The following is a 5,813-nucleotide window of genomic DNA, read 5'->3' as shown; positions in this document are numbered from 1 at the left end:
AAAACATTTCAAATCAAATGAAATATTAGAAAAGAAAAAAAGGTGAGAAAAGAGCAAAACTAAACATTTAAGAAGAATCAAACTAAAGACAAAACATTTGAAAAGACAACAGTTAGACTTTAGAAGATCAAATTAAACAGAAGAGACAATAAAACGATCAAAAAGAGCAAAAACAGTTAAAGGTCTTAAAGCGTTTTCTAGTCTGAAATGAAAACATCAAGATGTTTCTTCAAACATTTCTTCTTTCTATGTTCTTGGTTTGACTGTGAACAGATTTATTAAGAGTTCATTTCAGAAAACTGCTTTCCAGATAAAGTCTACTAGTAGTTGAAGGCATCGATCAAACTAATGTTACCTTCTGATCCTCACAAACTTTACTGTTCAGTGAAGAGAATCAAAGTTTGTTCAGGATTTCTAAAAAACCCACAGGTGAAGGTCTGAGAAGAACTGAGATGGATTGTCTAAATGTGAAATCAAGACTCGTGGTCACAAGTTTTAAGGCTTCTGTTAACCACAAAGTTCAAACTAACAGAGAAGCACTGAGAAACTTTTAAAATTTCAGTCCTCAGACTGCCTGAAGGTTCAGACTAACAGGGATCTACTCAGGAACTTAGAAGATTTCAGTCCTCAGACTGTCTCAAAGTTAAATCTAACATAGATCTACTGTGGGACTTAGAAAATTTCAGCCCTCAGACTGTGTGAAAGCTCAGGTCCTGAGGACTCGGGAGGTCTGGAGGCTTTGGAAAGTCTTGGAACTGAGGGTTCAACCCTCCAGCACAAAGGCTGAAGTCCAACCTCCTAAGAAAAACGGTCAAGACGAGACTAGAGTTTAAAAAAAACCTCGAAAACAACAAAAAATAGATGACAAATGCGCAAAAAAAAGAAGAAGAACTAGTATCTGAGCAAATAGCTCAGGGGGTATGAAGAGAGACTACTAAGTAGCAGGTTCAAGACCCACCACCAGCATTTTTGTTTCTGTCTAAGTTTTTCCAAAAATTTAAGAAGGGTCTGGTCTTGAACCAGTGACCTGCAGCTCCATAGACATATCCTTAACTCACTGAGCTACAGATCAGGTAAAAAGATGCAATTTCGTTGTCCCATTGACATCGTAGTTTCCAAGTGACCATGTGGGTGGAGTCTGGGTGGAGTCAGGGCGGAGTCAGGGCGGAGAGTAGGGTTAGGGTGGCGGCCTCCCCCACCTCTCCCCATACCCACCTTCCCCCTCCGACGAGTTTTTCAATTCTCGACGGGTTTTCCCGAGTTTCTGGAGTTTCCACAAGGTCTGAGACAGAACAAGTTGTCATGAAGAGGTGTTGAAGTCGGCGAGGATGGAGTGACTTTTTACAGCGACTAGAAGGAAGATGACTAGAAGAGCAGGTCTTTAACCAGCATCCATAAAATCCATGGAGTCGGCTCCAGAGAAATGAAGGGAGGTCAACTTTATCAACCTCCATCTAGATGTTCAACTTGATATCTTTACTTTGAGATTTTTAGCACCACAAACCTTTAGTATCACACTTTATTATCATTTATTAGGATTTTAATCAAATCCACCAGCAGATTTAGTTTTTGTTGAGAAATTTTATTCTTGTCGTCGTGGGACTGCAGTATTTAAAACTGTTCCTTCTGTTTGACCTCATGTGTATGAGTTTTAGTGGAAAAAGTTATTTAATTGTCAATTTGTCAATTAAAACCAAATAAAATGGATGAGTCAAGAGGTTTAAATTCTTACTTTGTCATATTTTAAATATGACAAAAAATATTAAAAAAGCATCTTGAGACAATTTGATCTGTAATTAGCATTATATAAATAAAATTGAATTTAAATTGTATGTGTAATATTGTTGTCAAAATTGTCACAAAAACGTCATAGTTTAGTATGTCATCCAAAATATGACAAAAACGTCACAGTTTAGTATGTCATCCAAAATATGACAGCCTTAACTTTAGTGTATTAAAGTTAGAAAAATCTATTAAAAGTGGTCAAATATGTTATATTGTTGAATATAATTAAAGACAAAACTGCCTTCATCACAGCTTTCCATAAATGGATCTTTATTGATTTATTCAGAAAAAGCTTTAGTAGCTCATTCTCAGAACAGCAGCCTCAGATTTATTCTTAGAAGATTTACAGTACAGAGAAAAAATAATAAAGGGGAAAATGGTAAATTCAGGTAAATTTCAAGCTTGTTATTTAAGTTAGTTTGAAACGGTTATCAACATTAACAGACTGAACTGGACTTAATAACAGGAGTGCATATAATTTTAGTAAATTATTCTTGTGAGTATCAGCTGTGCTGGGTATGTAAATCGGGCCATCCAGCTGCGGTGCTGATCCGACGCCACTCGTGCCAAAAATCCGGACAAATGTCACTTGATCAAGGAGCAAATCTGCATCAGATGAGATCAGCTGACTTTGTGTATGCAGTGTGTGCGCTGTGCACAGCGGTGTGTACTCTGTGTGTTAACAAGAAAAATGCATATAAGAAAGTGGTGCGTAAATGCAGGGTAGTGACAGAATTTATGCTTTGTCACATGTGTTTAGTATGTTGTCCAAAATATAATCAAAACGTCATAGTTTAGTATGTCATCCAAAAAGTGGAAAGAAGGTTCTCAGGTCGCTCAACTGGATGAGAGAGTGGCTTATAAACATGGCTTTGTCAGAGACACAGATTCAGTTATAGCTCAGTCATTTTACAGTCAAGTGTTTATATAAAGATGTGTGAACTCAATTAAACACTTTTTAGACAGAGATTATAAGGTTCCGTTGGCATCTGTGACTTCTACTTGTCCGCTGAGTTACTTTTCTTCAAGAATCTGTTTGCCTATGCTTGTGTGTTGTTGTTTGTGTATTTGGGTGTGCATGTATGGCTCTTTCTTACTATTTTATTGATTGAGATTGGACACTTCTCAGTTTATATTGATGCTAGAGGTCTCACGTTGGCCCACTTCTCTCCTCAGACCAGGCTGCACCCTTTGAACCATTTGCCTGAAATCATGTTGTGTATGTGCTTCCCTCTGCCTCTGTGCTGAATGAAATGCAAAGTACACTTACTTACAAGATGGTATAGCGTAATGTGTTACATAATATGTTGTGTGTTTGAAAAAAAACACTCTCGCAACGCAGAAATGTTTCTGACCTTCAAAAGCAGCAAGACAGCAGAGGATTGTTATGAAGGAGATAGAAACACAGAGAGACAGATGAAAAGAAAAATCCATTTGACCACTCCTCAAAACTCGTCTTAACTAAGGTCATATAATAGTGTTTAATTCCGTAGTTACGAAGGTGACAACTGCTTTGACCTTGACCAGACCGACTTCACTTCAGATCTTATAACCTTGCAACCATCTCAGAGAAAAACAAGGGCAAAAGACAAAAGAATTCATTTTGTGGCTTCAAAATCTTGTCTTAAAGAGTGTATACCAATATGCTTTCCTTCGGTGTCTGTTAATCCTTTAATCTGTTACTTAGACTGGACTTTCTGGATCTTATCTCGTGTCTCAGTGGTACTGAAGCAACTTGTCCCCCGCAAAAAAAACCAAAAAACAGCCAGACATTTCACAAATAGCTAAAAAAAAACACTACATCTTAATTCTGAGCCCAGATATACAACGGGTAGCAGTGTTTTTCCAATGGATGGATAAGTTGCAGCATGAATTGAAATGCTAGACTAAAATGTTTGTTGTCCCTAATGCAATTTCGTTCTTCAAATTAAACATTTTGTGGAAATTAGGGGTGGGAATAAATCGGCGCATGCACACAAACACACAGAGACACATATTGTCATCAGCGTCAGCCTTTGGGGCAGTGTGATTGGGATGGATGCGGGATTGACTGCAGTAGTTGCCTAGTAACCATGTTGATTTGGGACGTGCGTGTGCATTAGGGCAAGCTGAGGGTCAGGTCATCGAGATAATGAGCATGCTCAATAGTTTTTACTGTATCAGTCAATTCTTGTCAATTGCCTCTTATCTGTTCTTCCTCACTGTGCAATGAAATGTTTCTAATGAACTGCAGAGATATGACTGAAATTTCTATGAAAATGAAACATATTTTGAAAGAACATCAAAAACATCACCTACCACACATCTGGATCACGTTCGTCATTTGAAACAGTAAATTGATTTCCATCCACAGAGCTGTGATGGTGGAACTTAAAAATGAGAGATCATCGTCTGTAGTGACTGAATAATTTTCAGTCAGCTTGGACAAAAGTCAATACATCAGGTTTTCCTTGCTCAGTAAGTAAACCCCTCAAACAAAACAGCTCTAACCTATTTTGTAAAATCAAACATGCACAAAAGAAAATGTGCTGTAAAGTCACAAAATACAAACAGAATAAAAGTGTGAAATCAGATTAAAATATCAGACTGACGACTCAGAAAAATTCATCCACAAAGGTGGTTTTCCAGAGAACAGCAGCAGATCAGATCGGTATTCCAGATCAGCTATGACAGTGCTGCACATAGTGGTGCTCCTGATTTGCATCTGTGAAACAAAAAGCGAATATTAGCTTTAGGAGTATGATTCAGTCATGCATATTGATGGATGATAACAATAATCTTGCTAATTCTGCTTTGTGAAATGCCCCCTTGGGGATGTTTTTTGTTTTTCATAAGTATGGCTTCTCTGGATAGAGTCACTGTTTTGTTTTTGTGTGCTGTTTTAGCTTTGATGACTTCATGCTATTATGAGACTACTTGCAAATTGCAATGCAAAAATAAATGGCCCACACTGTTACTATTCTGTTTTGTCAGAACAAAAGCACTTTTGTTCTGTTTCACACATGCTTAACCTTCTAAGAGACTTGGACTCTGTGTGACATGTGACCTTGTCTGGGACCTGCACTGTCCATCAGGATAAGCCTTTAACCTAAGAGGTCTTTCCCTGTAAAGCTGACCTTATTCCGTATTCACTCTTCCTCAGCAGCCCCAGCATAGTGGACAACTGGACCTAAAATGTCAGGATTATAGAACCCAGTGGATGCCCTATTTTCCCTGGATGGATTGTTTGCATTTATCTTGTTCTCCATTCGCTGGTGCCAAAGGCAGAAGCTGGATTCACCACACTTGTGGCATCATTTCCCCCTCAGAGTAAGCCCTCCGTCCTCCTCTCTGCATACTAGCAAAATGAAATCACACAGCAGAAAGAGGCTCAGGACCCGGTGTTTGGCTGTGCTTCCCTCTGAGGCTTCTAGTTCACATCTGGCTGAATGAAGTCAACCTCACCAGCTCAACCCTGATAGTGATGAAGATGGAGAGGATGATGAACATGACAGCTGGGGAGGATGAATAGATGTGGTTTTTGATTGATCGCCACATGGCCTACACCTTTGGCCAATTTCTAGAAGCCCCTCTCACCATGTCAGCGATGGTGCCCTTTCCCAAGTAAAGCATCCTATCAGAAAAAAAAAATGAAATAGCATCCCAGTCTTCTTACTCATCCTGCAACGCCATCCTTAACTGTTTGAAGCATGAATCATCAAATGTCAGAGGGCAGCACATGAGAAGAAACCAGCTGCAGTGAGGATTTTTTTTAAACCTTTTGCTATAGTAACTTCAGCAGCCTGACATTGTAGCTTCTGGCATGTTATTTATAGAAGTGGACGCTCACGGTCCACTTGGAATTAAACTGTATCTCTATGCTAGGTTGAAATGAATCATTTGCATTGAAAAAAAGAACATTTGTAAAGCCACAGTTTACACCACAGCCACGGCACCAACACTTTCAAACAAACTGCCTGTAGAGCCGTCCTCCCAAACATAGGCCTCGTCACATTTTAGTTCAAATTGAAGCATCCTCTAAATGGCTT

The sequence above is a fragment of the Acanthochromis polyacanthus genome, chromosome 8, assembly GCF_021347895.1.
Source record: "Acanthochromis polyacanthus isolate Apoly-LR-REF ecotype Palm Island chromosome 8, KAUST_Apoly_ChrSc, whole genome shotgun sequence".
Classification (NCBI taxonomy): Eukaryota; Metazoa; Chordata; class Actinopteri; family Pomacentridae; genus Acanthochromis; species Acanthochromis polyacanthus.
Note: the sequence above shows the minus strand (reverse complement) of the source record.